At 40.6% G+C, this 14449-nt stretch overlaps 2 non-coding genes across 2 annotated transcripts; one reads left to right on the forward strand and one right to left on the reverse strand.

Moving 5' to 3' along the window:
• Nucleotides 1-5663: 5663 nt before the first annotated feature.
• trnal-caa (transfer RNA leucine (anticodon CAA)) lies at nt 5664-5735 on the forward strand. The gene has a single exon. It is a non-coding gene; the product is annotated as a tRNA-Leu (tRNA).
• A 3659-nt stretch (nt 5736-9394) lies between these two features.
• On the reverse strand, nt 9395-9466 carry trnaq-cug (transfer RNA glutamine (anticodon CUG)). Its single transcript has one exon. It is a non-coding gene; the product is annotated as a tRNA-Gln (tRNA).
• Between the last annotated feature and the right edge of the window lie 4983 nt (nt 9467-14449).

Below are 14449 nucleotides of genomic sequence, written 5' to 3' on the forward strand. Positions count from 1 at the left end.
AATGTTTAATCTAAATCTAAATGTTAAATCTCTAAATCTTATTCGGGTGAAACTAAATCTTCTAGCTAATCGGCCCCCATTAAATGTCGTAACCGTAAGTACCAAATAAAGCTCGAAGGAGGTCATTGTATGTTTATAGTGTCAAATAACGAATAAAAATCCTCATTGGAGATATGGACTCTTGAACTTGGATAACCGTGAAAATAACTACCTAAAATAATAAACACAGTTGGGGAAAACTGTATTTGAAGAGTACTTTGAGTTTTTAGTGTCACTTTTATGAATGGTGTGGGAATTATAGCCACTATAGCCAGCCGGGGGGCTCACTTTGACTGGTCTGTCACGTTCGCTTGCATTAGGTCAGCAAGAGCCTATCCCCGCCCGCCCCCGACAAGGCACCGACAAGACACTGCGAAATGTCCAACGAATCCGCGTTAGCCGAGAACATCGGCAGAGCCGTCCCGGTGGCTGAACAAACTTATTCAACAGCGCAGCAACAGCCTCAGGGCCCCCTCGGTAGCATGTTTTTCCAAATCACGGAGCTAGCAACCCTGTTGTCAAGGCTAACTTAACTAAACTAGCTAACGGTAGCTAGCCAGTAGAGATTTGCTACTACCTTGACAACAAGACAATGCTAGCTCCGTGATTTGGAAAACATGCTTACCGAGGTGGCCTGCGGTGGCCCCGAGGCTGTCGCTGTTGCTGTTTAATAAGTGATAGTGATAGGCTCTTGCTGACCTTAATGCAATCGAACATGACAGACCAGTCAAAGTGAGCCTCACTTTGACTGGTCTGTCATGTTCGATTGCATTAAGGTCAGCAAGAGCCTATCACCGCCCGCCCCCCGACAAGGCACGGTACTGTTGGCCATGGTCACTCTGCGAAATGTCTAACGAATCAGCGTTAGCCGAGAACATCGGCAGAGCCGTCCTGGTGGCTGTACAAACTTATTAAACAGCACAGCGACAGCCTCAGGGCCACCGCAGACCAAAGTCGTAGCTAAAGTCACTGTAGGACAGGCTTGAGCTATTGGTAGGCCACACTCACACACAAAATTTAAAAATTGGCAATAGCAGCAAAGCACTGCACTGTAAGAAGCAGGAAGCAAGTCAATAGCCACAGGATCAGTAATACCAGACACCGGCAAGTTCAAATCGTAGTGTACTGCCTGTTCTGTGATCCTCAGGGAGGCAGCTTGATTGATTTATATGCCGCCTTTTTGTACCACAACAGAGGGCCTCTCCCGGAGTGGACAGGATTTACCCTGAAATGAATAGTGGAGACAGGTTGCTTCCGTACCTATGAGATAACACAACATTGTTCATGGACGCACATCTGCATTTGATGTGTCATTGGATTGCTACCACTCTTAAAGAATGCCTTTTGCTGTCAGAAGGATTTCAACCTACGCAGTGAGACCCCAATAGATTTCTAGTTCTTCACCTTAACCATTCGGCCACGACAACCTGAAAACAGTACTATACCTGTTTGGACAAATGTTCAGAAACTTTTTTTTTTTTTCAATTGGTTAGTAGTAGTTACCAGACACGGGCAAAATGGAAATTGTAGTGCACTGCCTGTGTCTGTGGATCCTCGTAGAGTCAGCTTAATTGATATGCTCCCTTTTTGGTTGGATAAAACACAACAATAAACAGTTTCCATAAAACAGATAAACCACAAGAAAAAGTTACAGGGCAGCATACAAAATTAAACTTAAAGAAATGAATAACCATTTAAAGAAAGGCAACATCAAGAGAAAAGTTTTCAGCCTTGATTTAAAAGTTACTGAAGATGAAAGCATGGCAAAGTTTTTTCCAAATCCTGTTGACACATACGTCCTTTAACCCTTGATATATTCTTAAGGTGATAATAGGCTGACTTCGTATTGTCTTAATGTGGCTGTTAAAATTTAAGTCCACGACTTCACCAGATTTCTGGCTTTGCAATCTTTGCAAAAAAATTAACTTTTGGAATTGATCTTAATGCCTTAATTTAATAAAAGGAAAAAGAAAAAGACAACGTTTAAGGACACCAGCTGTCTTGTCTAGCGATGGTGGTATAGTGGTGAGCATAGCTGCCTTCCAAGCAGTTGACCTGGGTTTGATTCCCAGCTGTCGCAGTAGTTTTCATTGTGTGGTTAATTGCTTTATTTGTCAAGAAGTAACCAGAAAGGTGACTTGCCCACCCGATTTGATCAATATTAGATCTGTTATGGTACAAATAAGGGTCTATATCAATCAATTAAGCTGCCTCCACAAGGATCCACAGACACAGGCAGTGCACTACTGCCCGTGTCTGGTACTACTGCTAACCAATTGAAAGGTTTATGAACATTTGTGCAAACAGGTATGAGTGTTGTTTTCAGGTTGTGTGGCCGAGTGGTTAAGGCGATGGACTAGAAATCCATTAGGGTCTCCCCACGCAGGTTCAAATCCTGCTGACGACAAAAGGTATTCTTCCAGAGTAATAGCAAACCAATGACACATCACAGTAACCCTAATTTCAGTTGCCTTCATGGACAGTGTTGTGTTTTACTTCATAGGAACTGGAAGCCAACATTCTCCACCATTTATTATCTGTCTGTGTCACAAGATTGCAGTGAGCGTTGTATTGTCCAGCAGAAAGGCAACAGGTGTGTTACTTTTTGACTGTGATTTATATCCTAGCAGTGCAAGCATTTTGCCCAGGTTTGATTTCCAGCCCCACAGTTGCATTTACAGGTTTTAAAGCCATACACAACATATTTCAATTTCCTTGCGAGAGTCATCCCAAAAGGATTAATAAAGATTAGTCTGAGTTGATCTCAGAAAAGTCAAAAGAATTCAAAAATCTTCAGGGGATGTAGCTCAGTGGTAGAGTGCATGCTTTACATGTATGAGACCTGGCATCTCCAGCAGGTATTATGGTAGAGTATTTAAAGAGCTGCAACAGATATTACCTCCTGTTGTAATCTGACTGGTAGACAGCACAACAAGCACTTTAATTTACATGTTTTACAGATTTATTTACAAATTATTAACTATAGTGTAGTATATTTCTTTTAATGTTTTTATGGGTCTTACAGCAGGTTAGTTTCTTTTTTATGGATGAAATCCATAAAATAATCTCAACCTGCAAGTAAGTCAACCCTTCAGCAGGTGGGGACATGTCACTTCAGACACTTGCAGCAACAACGTGCTACTGATTCAAAGCATAGGAAATAGCAGAGGATGGTTTTCGATCCATCGACCTCTGGGTTATGGGCCCAGCACGCTTCCGCTGCGCCACTCTGCTCTGCTGTTTATGCGTAGGGGCTGGAAAATCTGTTATTCACATTTTGAGGGAAGGTTTTGGACCCGTGGCAACAAAGTTCCAACAGCTTACGGTTTGCAAAGTTAACATTTGGTAGACCTTGCAACTATCTTTTATGTGAGCTTCCTGACTCACACAGTGATTATTCAACATCTCAGTCAGGATGGCCGAGCAGTCCAGGCGCTGCGTTCATGTCCAAGTCTCTATTGGAGGCTGGGCTCGAATACCCCCTTCTGACCAATAGTGTCTTCATCTGTAATGAATGTCTGAGACATGATAATGAGACTATAGAACTAAGCAATTCTTTTTTTTAAACTGTGATAAAATGTCAGAAGTGTGGACCGGTGTTTTGGTGAAACCGGTGCTGACACCACTCTTTTCTGTTGCTGGGAGCTGTGTGTGAGTGAATGGGGGCGGGGCTGAGCGGAGAGTAAGAGGAGAGACCCAAACACAAGCACCCTTTTTCAAAAGAAATGGGTCATGTAATGCAAAATTAAACCATATCGATATAAACATAAATAAACATTGCTTTGTTTGTGGAGAGACAGCAGATGCGAGGACATTAGCTGCACCGGTGCAACCTAGAGGAAAAATGTATTTGCACCCTAGAGCCCTGTGAGCTAACAGACAAAACTACCACTGGTCACTGCTGTTTTCTGAATAACACACAAAATTTTGTGTTTACTAGGAAACTAGTAAACCTTGTGACCCGACGTATGACTGACTTCTATCTTTTGTGAAGATTTTCCCCACATTGCTCTGTCCTCTGTGATTGTCTCCATCTAGAAACTAAGCTGCACAGTGCAGGGAACAACTCTGACTGGCTCATGATCAGACAGTGGTTTACTGAGCGGTAGATTGGCTTTGCAAAAATAACTCTGAGTGTTCTATTCTGTTTATATTTTTCATTAAATAGTAATTATTAATTGTTGATAGTTGTCAAAAAAATAATGTAAAAAGCTGTATCTTAAGATAGAACTCATAACATCTCTTTTGCCTAGGGGCTGGTCTATTCCCAGCATCAGTAGGCCAGACCCCTGTAGCGGCAAACGTCCTCAGACGGGACAGCCATTCATCGTCCCCCATGGCACGATGCTTCTTAGCCTTAGATCACATCTGAGATTAAAACTGAATAGGACAATAGGACAATAATGTCAATATCTTAAGAATACAAACTGACTATGTGACAGATGTGTAATCTGTCATGTCCTTCCTTCTGAAGTTTTAGCCAGGCCCATTCCTCACCCAAACAATATGAGTCATTCCAGTGAGTGAAAAGGAAACTCACATCTACAAAAATAAATTTGATAGATGTGACTCCTGATGGTGTAGTGGCTTGGAATTTGAAAGAGTAAGTTCCTGGACTCGTTTTGTTGATTTAGATCAACCAAATACAGAAAAAAAACAATAACAGTCAGACTGAAGGAGGAGTCTTTCCTAGATATGTTATCCTCGCACTCGCACCCGAACCTCCGGCGGAGCTTTTCGGACATCCCTGTGGAGGCTGGGGCATTGCCTGAGTGGACAATGTTCAAAGTTTCCATTGCTGAAGCTGTGGCGGCGAGTTGTGGTCTTAGGGTCTTAGGTGCCTTAAGGGCCGGTAACCCATGAAAACCCTGGTGGACACCAGTAGTCAGGGAAGCTGTCCGACTGAAGAAGGAGTCTTTCCGGGATGTTATCCCAGCGGACTCCGGAGACAGTGGCAAGCTACCGACGGGTCCAAAGGACTGCAGCCTCTGTCGTGACAGAGGTAAAGCAAGGGAGACGTTCAGAGAAGACATGGAGAAGGACTTTCGGTCAGCACCAAGGTGCTTCTGGAAAACTGTTCGCCATCTCAGGAGAGGGAAGCGAGGAATCATCCAAACTGTGTACAGTAAGGATGGGATGTTGTTGACCTCAACTGAGGAGGTAATAGAGCGGTGTAAGGAGCACTTTGAGGAACTCCTAAATCCAGCTGAAACGTCCTCTGTGACGTTTTCTTTAGATCTTTAAGAAGACGATATGTAGATTGAATTAGATTTCAGTCACTGTTGTCTCAATACTTCAGTGTCAGCCTCCTTATTCTCTACAAAAATGCTCCAGTCCTTTCTTTGCATTAATACTGGTTCTTAACATGCTCCACTGGCTCAGATTATGGAAAACACAAAATAAGTTACCATAGTTATGCGGACGACACACAAATTTACATAATCCTATCGTCAGGGGACTATAGTCCAATACAAAAACTGACTAAGGGTATTGAACAAATTAACAGCTGGAAGTGCCAGAACTTTCTGAATTTAATTAAGAAAAACTGAGGTGGTTGTTTTTGGAGCAAAAGAGGAACGATTAAAAGTCAGCACTCAGCTTCAAACAACAATGTTAATATTAATGGCTCGTTGGTTTAGTGGTATGATTCTTGCTTCAAGTGCGAGAGGTCCAGGGTTCAAATCCCAGACAAGCCCTGAAGGGCAGGAATTGTTACAATCTTAATCTGAAATTTAAAATCCAATTTGATGTTAAATTAGTCCAGATTAGGAGCAATCAAAATTGTAATACAAATGCTGGCTATTTTTCATGTCCTGCTTCAACTGCACGCAATAGAAAAAAACTGGGAAAGAAATGAGGAACAATAAGCAGGACGTGACTCTCCCTGTTCATTGGTCTAGGTTTATGATTCTCGCTTAGGGTGCGATAGGTCCTGGATGAGACTACTTTGCATATAAGTAGAGGAATGGATTGAAAAATCTGGTTTATTTATTGAATATGATGAAAAGAGTGTCACGCACAAGGCAAATTCCTCACAATATTACTTTCATTTTTTAGTGGCAAAATCAAGTCACTTTCCAGCCGCTGCATTTATCAATGTACGATCATTCTTACGCTCTGATTGGTGTGATACGAACGTTTCATGAATATCACGTAAAGCCTGTCGTAAAAAGATTTCTGCGCTCATATCTCCCCCACCTCTTTTTTGGTTTCATGTTATGTCTCGGCAAGAAGTATTATGCTTTTGGGTTGTCTGTCCATTTCTACATCAGAACCCGAAATACTTGATTGATCCTAGAAGGGAAACTCTGGAAAGAAACTTCTCCTTCGAGCCAGATTTGAACCAGCGACCTAAGGATGTCAGCTTTATGCCTCTACAGTCCTCCGCTCTGCCAACTGAGCTATCGAAGGGAGCTAGCACTGACATATGAACTTCCCATTCCAGTGATTGTGATAACACAGGACCCCCCTGGAGGTGCTTTCAGTGATAGAGCGCATTTCCAGTCTCAATACCCAGATGTATTGCAAGATTTGAAGTGAAAAAGTGCTGTCCAGCGATGGTGGTATAGTGGTGAGCATAGCTGCCTTCCAAGCAGTTGACGTGGGTTCGATTCCTAGCCATCGCAGTAGCTTTCTTTGAATTGTGTTATTTGCTATTTTTACAAGAAGTCAGCAGAAAGGTTACTTGCCCAACCTGGTTTGATAAAACATTAGATCTCTTTGGGCTGCACAATTATGGCCAAGATTCTAATCATGATCATTTTGATAAATATGGAGATCACAATTTTTTATTTTCTATTCCAAAGTGCTGGAAAGGAAGGTTTCATCAATCGTTGAACCTCAGGTTAACAAGTAACAATCTCAGCAAGGTGATGGATTATTCTAGTTACTTCACCAAGTTCAGCCCAAATGATACAGCTCTAAGACATCACAGTGGTTGGCTTCCAGCTATGTAATATATGCAAACGGCAGTGTTGGGATTTGAACCCACACCTTCAGAGAATCTAGAGCCTCAAGCTAACATCTTAGACCACTCGGCCACACTACTACCTGCAATTATCAGCCCCCCACATCGTGACACATACAGGGACTGTAACTACGGTATGCTTGTTAATGTTATTGGGAAAAAAAGGAAAAAGCCAATAGCTACATCCCCTAAAGATTTTCAGATTTTTTTTCTTTTTTCTGAGATAGACTTAGACTTATCTTTACTAATCTTTTTGGGATGACTCCCGCAAGGAAATAAAAATATCACTGAATAAAAGAAGAAACCTGTGTAAAACGTGTAATGTTAATGTTGTAAATGGCTTCAAAACCTGTAAATGCAACTGCAGTGGCTGGAAGTCAAACCTGGGCAAAATGCTTGCACTGCTATGCTATAAATCATAGTCAAAAAGTAACACACCTGTTGCCTTTCACTGCACATCTTGTAACACAGACTGAAAATAAGAGCTAAGAAATACAATGGTGGCTGGAGATTGTTCATGAAGGCACATCCACGACTGGGTATTCTGTGATGTGTCATTGGATTGCTACCAATCTTGAAAAATGGCTTTCGTTGTCGGCAGTTTCTGATTTGCACGTGGAGACCCCAATGGATTTCTAGCCCATCGCCTTAACCACTCGGCCACGACAACCTGATAATCTAGGCTACACCTGTTACACAAATCGTAGTTCACTGCTTGTGTCTGTGATCCTCGTGGAGGCAGCTTGATTGATTGATTTGGTCCCTTATTTGTACCATAACAGAGATTTAATATTTTATCAAATCTGGGTTGGGCAAGTAACCTTGCTGGCTACTTCTTGACAAATACAGCAATTAACCACACAATGAAAACTACTGCAATGGCTGGGAATCAAACCCACGTCAAGTGCTTGGAAGGCAGCTAGGCTCAGCACTATACCACCATCGCTGAACCACACAGTTTATGTTCTTAAACCTGTAATCTTACTTTAAACTAGATGTGGAAAATTGAAAGGTTGATCTTTTTCACCTGTGCTGTGGCTTAAAAACAGGTTCCACCGAGATTTGAACTTAGATAGCTGGATTCAGAGTCTATAATGCTAACCATTACACCATGAACCTTTAAAAGTGCTGCAAGGGTTTGCTAGGCAGTTTCTATCATAATATACACATGTGTGATATCAAGAGAATGAGGGGAAAAGCAAGTCAAGAACAAGCTTTAAAGGACTTGCCACAGACAGTGAATACAGCAGTAGATATATCTACTGTGTACAAACATATGGTAACTTTACATCTGTTGACAATAAAGATGCTCACAAAATACTGTAGTGGCCATTGAGTTTCTTGCGCACATTCATGTCCACTTAAATACAAAAAACTGCTGTTCTTTATTCCCAATATATCAGAAAAACATTAGTTGTCAGAAGTGGGATTTGAACCCAAGCCTCCAGTAGAGACTGCGAACTGAACGCAGCGCCTTGGACCGCTCGGCCATCCTGACTGACCCGACAATGTCCCGTAGGACCTGTCTCAAAAATTATAATATAGTAAATTAAACATGTCATGATATACAGTAGTAAGTTCTCAGTCATCCATGTCATAGTTAACAAGGGAAGGTTTCTCAACTCTCAGCCCAAATATATGGGCGTTCATGGAGACATGGAAGAAAGGCAATGTGCAATACAGGCCAAATCCTATGGTGGGAATCAAGATCCTCCAATGTTTCTGTCCACAATGTCCACCTGAATCCAGAAATATACCTGCCAGATGGGAAATAAACGATAACTGTCTTCATGGTCTAAACGTGTCAAATATTGCCGTACAATGCCCACATTGAGTCCAGATGTGTCCGTTTTGGTTCCTGATCCATGCTTTTACCCCAAAAGTTCACAACTAGGCCAAGGGCAACTGGACTTGGTAAAAGGTTCTCCGCAGAAGTTTTGTCTCTCATCCAAGAGACTTCTCTAGTTGTTTTTTTTTACACAGAAAGGTTTGGACACAGTGACCACTCCCCCCCCCACCCATATCTGACAATTGAAAGCTGTGGGGAAAGGGGGTTCCAAAGCTAATAGACCATTCAACAAGCAATTCTGATGCACTATACTGGCCCATTCAGGATGAGCACTGTATACTCTGACTGCAGCAACACAAGTTCAATTTCAGCGATACCTAATTTTTATGGTGATTACGAGACTGAAAGCAAAGTGTGTATCCCCCATGTAACTCAAAGCCTATCACTTCCAGTCAATACTGTCAAATTTGGAGCTCCTTCAAGTTACATCAACGATCAGGTGACTCCTCAACATGCCCCCACCAACATAAGCTTACTTTAAACTAGATGTGGAAAGTTGAAAGGTTGAATGTTTTTCACCTGTGCTGTGGCTTAAAACCAGGTTCCACTGAGATTTGAACTCAGATCCCTGGATTCAGAGTCCAGAGTGCTAACCATTACACCATGGAACCTTCAATAGAGTTTGCTAGGCAGTTTCTTTCATAATAGCCACATGTGTGATATTAAAAGCACACAACAATCACAACAATTAAAATATCACGCCCCAATATATTCTCGGTTTTGAGTCCTCGCCCCTACTATTTACGACATGGCCAGACGTAATCCATAATGACATTTGTCTACAGTTTAAATTTTTTATTAACACAGCTGTATATTGTTAAATATGAGAGGCAAACCTGTATTTGTACCAGTGTTTCCGCGGGTAACTCTGCTACCGCGGCCGCCACGGCGAAGAACACAGAAGAAGTTAATAAATGCAACTAACTTCAGTTGGTAGAGTAACAGCGTGTGAGACGGAGCTGCTGGACCTGGACCAGAGATGTGACCCATGGCCAGAATATCATATTTAATAAAAAATGCAGCGCAGTGACGATACAGACGCCGTGTGTATCCGCCGTTCGACCCGTGCTGGACCCGTTCATAATGATCAGCCGTCTCTCTGTGAGTAGCGTCCATCACACTCCCTCTCGCAGTTATAATAGCCTATGTGACAATAAAATTTCTTTTGGCTAAAATCAACAAATAATCGTGAGAATAATCGCGATCAAAACTTTGATCAAAATAATCGTGATTATCATTTTGGCCATAATCCTGCAGCCCTACTTATTCACTTCCCCTTTAAATACAACTTGCTTGAACCATCAATAATTGTCAGAATTTTTTTTTTAATGGAGCCTTTATTGGTCCCTTTATTTTATTTTGCATGCTGGTTGGCCTGAAAACAGTTTCTGTCCTGGTTCAGGCAAAAACAAACAAATGTTGAGCATTCTTGTGTGATGTCAAAAAAAGTCATCACAGAACCAAATTTTAATCTTAATTTACCAAATTATGTATTTAAACAATCAATAAGTTTACCTAATGATAAAAATTGTATATTGCTTGATGAAGTTTGTATAATGCATGAAAAGCAAAAAATGAAAATTGACAGAATTAACTGAAGTATTGGATTCCTAAGGGTGATCATTGCCTTTTATAACAACTCAATAAAAGAATCAAAATGCATCCTTTCAATAAGTAGTCTTTATTGTAAGTGCATTCAGGTGGTTCTTCCAGTTGGAGATGACAAAAAGATATTTTCATAGATGTAAACTATATGGCCTATTACACAGTGTGTGAGTGGGAATGCATTCCTAAAAGTCTCTAAATTAACTCAATATCCCATAAGAAATAAATCTAAAATGTCAATGAATTAAATCATATTCCTGACATGAAAAATTTGGGGTAATTATTATCTCTCCTCGCTTTTCTTTTCTCCTCTCTCCTACCTTTTCCTGTGTTATTTTCTCTCTCCTCCCCTATCCTTTCTCCTCTTCTCTCCCCTCCTCTTTCTTCCACTCTCCTCCCCTATCCTTTCTCCTCTTCTCTCCCCTCCTCTTTCTTCCACTCTCCTCTCCTTGTTTTTCTCTTCTCCTCTGTCCTCTTTCCTCCCCCCTCCTCTCTTCCCCTCTCCTCTGTCCTCTCCTCTCGGCATGCTACATGCACATCTGTATTATTCAGCGTTTCCAATAACGAGAGACAGGAAATAAAGTTTAGGAATCACTAGAGTTGTGCATAAGGTCCATAAGGCCTGATTTACTACAGGTTGTTTGTGTGTGTAAAAGCGAGTGCAAACTTCAGCTGTTATTGGTACTGTGGAACAGGAATATTTTCAGAATCAGAAAAATTTATTTCAAACTGAATATTCACAAGACACCAAATTCCGCAGCAGACAGTACACAGTACTATAAGAGTTTGAAAAGGGGTTGGATTAAGCAAAGCTTATGTTTCCAGACCCTAACAACACCTCCTCCTTTTTGTATGATTCAAAGACTAAATTTCTAAACTTCCTAATATAATAATTTTAGTGAAATTATTTAAATGTTTAGGATCGATAAGTATTGAAATATTGATATTTTTGACACTAGTCTATAACTTGAATAAAAAATTAAGCTGTACTATGCACCTGAACATGGATTCACATATATTTTACAGGATATCAGCAGAGAGGAAGCTCAAGAGGACCAGGCTGAGCAAGTCCTGAGGATCTGTGTCTTCCACACAAGTGAAGAAGATGAAGGTGCATCCAACACTGATGTGTCGATTGTTATTGAAGGGACTGAGGTACTTGACAACTGTGGAAGTGTTGCAAAAGCCTGTCTCCTGCTCATGGGCGTCATTTATGCCATGAACTTAAGTTACCCCCCAAAAACAAAGTACACTTTTGAAGTTTTTCAAAAGCTTCTTCTAGAACTTGATGTCCTTAAGCTGTCCCCGAAAATCCTGTCTCTGCGAAACAAGCTTGTAGCTTGGATGCACATGTTTGACCCCTGAGTTGTCCTTTCAAAGAGGGCGCTAAAAGAAAAATATGGCACAGTTGTTTCTGTGGCTATTTGTCTTTTTTCTTATTTTTCTCTCATTTTAATGATGTAATTTTTATTTTAACTTGTTGCACTGTATTAAACATGTGGCCATGTAGAGTGGCTAAGTTTTGGGGACAAAAGAAAATAAGTTAGATCAGCATTTTCAAGTTAAACCAGAGGTTCTCAACTGGTGGGTCGTGGAGCCATTTTCAATGGGTCATTTTAGCCACCCTAAGATGAAATTTCTGTCATCATCTACTCACCCCCGTTTTGTCAACATTCATGCTCTTCTGGGAGTTTGCCGAGATGTTTGTTTCTCACAAAACTACAGTGAACGGCAACTTGGCTTCAAACATCCAAAAAATGAATCAAAAAAATGTCTCCATACTGCTCATCTAAAGTAATCCAGAGCAAACAAAGCTGAAAACACAAGTTTGTAATGTTTTTTACAAACGTCTTGGCATGTGTGAGCTACAGGACACTTGGATTACCTCAGACAAGCAGTATGGAGACATTTTATTGATTGATTTATTTTTGGATGTTGAGTGGAAAAAACGTCTCTCAAACTCGCAGAACACGGATGTTAACAAAACTTCACCAATCCTTCTATAGACAAAGGGGTAAGTAAATAATAACAAATCATCTTAGGGTGAACTATACCTTGTTGTGTTTTTGCCATGCAAACTTGCTGGAAAATGTTTTATTGAAAAAATTATTTTTTCACTTGAGAAAAATAAACGGGTTGTTAAATTAAACAGTTGCATCATTTTTTTTATAAAGTCATTGTTTCAATAAACAAAAACATTAAGAACAAATTTAGGCAATTTAAACTGCATAAAAATTATGTAAAATGTTGTGTAAATGTTACTTAAATATAGTCCATAAATAAAAGTTAGAAAAAGTATTTAAAAATTACCTTGAAAAGCCATTGGTTTTAGGTGAGATTTTTCAGTTTGAATAAGTCAGAGTTTAAGTAAAATTTACAAAGAATGAGAGAGTAAAATTCAATAACCATATTAATAAACATCAGTAAATTACCTGAGGTTTGCTAGTAAAAGAAACTTATATCTGCAAGTAATGTTTACTTGATGATTGCCCTTGTAGGATTTACTTACAATTTCTAAGTGCAAAAACTTTCCTAGGTTTTCTTAAGTAAATAATACTCCAAATTTTTTTCAGTGCAGATAAATATACCTTAAAATTATCACTGGTAATTTCCCTGATAGATGCTACTTTGTCAATAAAATAACCAAGAAATTTCTCAAATGTACTAATTGACACATCAGTCGAAGCAGAGGTGCATGGATTTATGAGTTAATAGTATTAAATATCAATCTAGGTTTGTGGCAATTGCTAGCTATGACAGAAGAGAGATGCTGCATCTTCACCACCTTCACAGCATTCTGGTATGTGACAGACTGTCCCTTAATACACCCAGTGTCACATGTAGATTGTCTTTCCATCCTCGTTCAGCTTGTCTGCAGTGTCGCCTAAGGGCCCTTGTGGTGTCATTTAGTCATGGGTCAGCCTTTTGTGGCTGGTGGAACATGTCTATGTCTGTAGATCCTCATGGAGGCAGCTTGATTGATTGATATGCTCCCTTATTTGTGCAGTGTAACAGAGATCTAATGTTTTATCAAACCGGGTTGGGAGAGTAACCTTTCTGGTTACTTTTTGACAAACAAAGCAAGTAACGTCACCCAACGTCACGTCACTTTGAGTTACATGGGGGATACACACTTTGCATTCAGTCTTGTAATCACCATAAAAATTAGGTATCACCGAAATTTGAACTTGTGTTGCTGCAGTCAGAGTATACAGCTCATCCTGAATGGGCCAGTATAGTGCATCAGAACTGCTTGTTGAATGGTCTATTAGCTTTGGAACCCCCCTTTCCCCACAGCTTTCAATTGTCAGATATGGGTGGGTGAGTGGGCACTGTGTCCAACCCTTTCTGTGTAAAAAACAACTAAAGTATTCTTTTGGATGAGAGACAAAACTACTGCGGAGGACCTTTTTACCAAGTCCTGTTGCCCTTCAAGGTTCAAGGAGTCTTTATTATCCCCGGGGGGGCAATTTGTTGTGCAGCAGCATGTAACATAAATAACACACAGGTTATACAAGACAACAGCCATACATCTAGAAATAAAATAAATACGTACTACACGGAAGTCCACACCTCACATTGACTTATTAAAAATCCTATAGCAGCAGGGACAAAAGAGTTTTTGTGTCTGTTTGTCCTGCATTTAGGCTTTAGACCGAATCTGCGGCAGACGGCAACAAGATGAAGCAGCTGTTCAGGGGGTGACTAGGGTCAGCCAGGACTGATTGGGCCTTCTTGAGGGACCTTGTCTCATATACAGAGCTTAAGTCAGTCAGAGGGTTGTGAGAAATCTTGCCACAACCTTAACTATATATTGCAGCCTGTTCTTGTTTTTCAGCTTTGGGGCAACGTTATTAAATCTGACAGCTCCTCACTAAAATCATAAATATTAAAACTACTATAAAAATCGTTTGAGAGGGCAAGGTGTGACATGCCATTGAGGGAGACCAGACGCTTCTTAGGTTGCATCATTGCTTTCACACCCTCCC

This window comes from Etheostoma spectabile, unplaced genomic scaffold, assembly GCF_008692095.1.
Source record: "Etheostoma spectabile isolate EspeVRDwgs_2016 unplaced genomic scaffold, UIUC_Espe_1.0 scaffold00019159, whole genome shotgun sequence".
Lineage (NCBI taxonomy): Eukaryota > Metazoa > Chordata > Actinopteri > Perciformes > Percidae > Etheostoma > Etheostoma spectabile.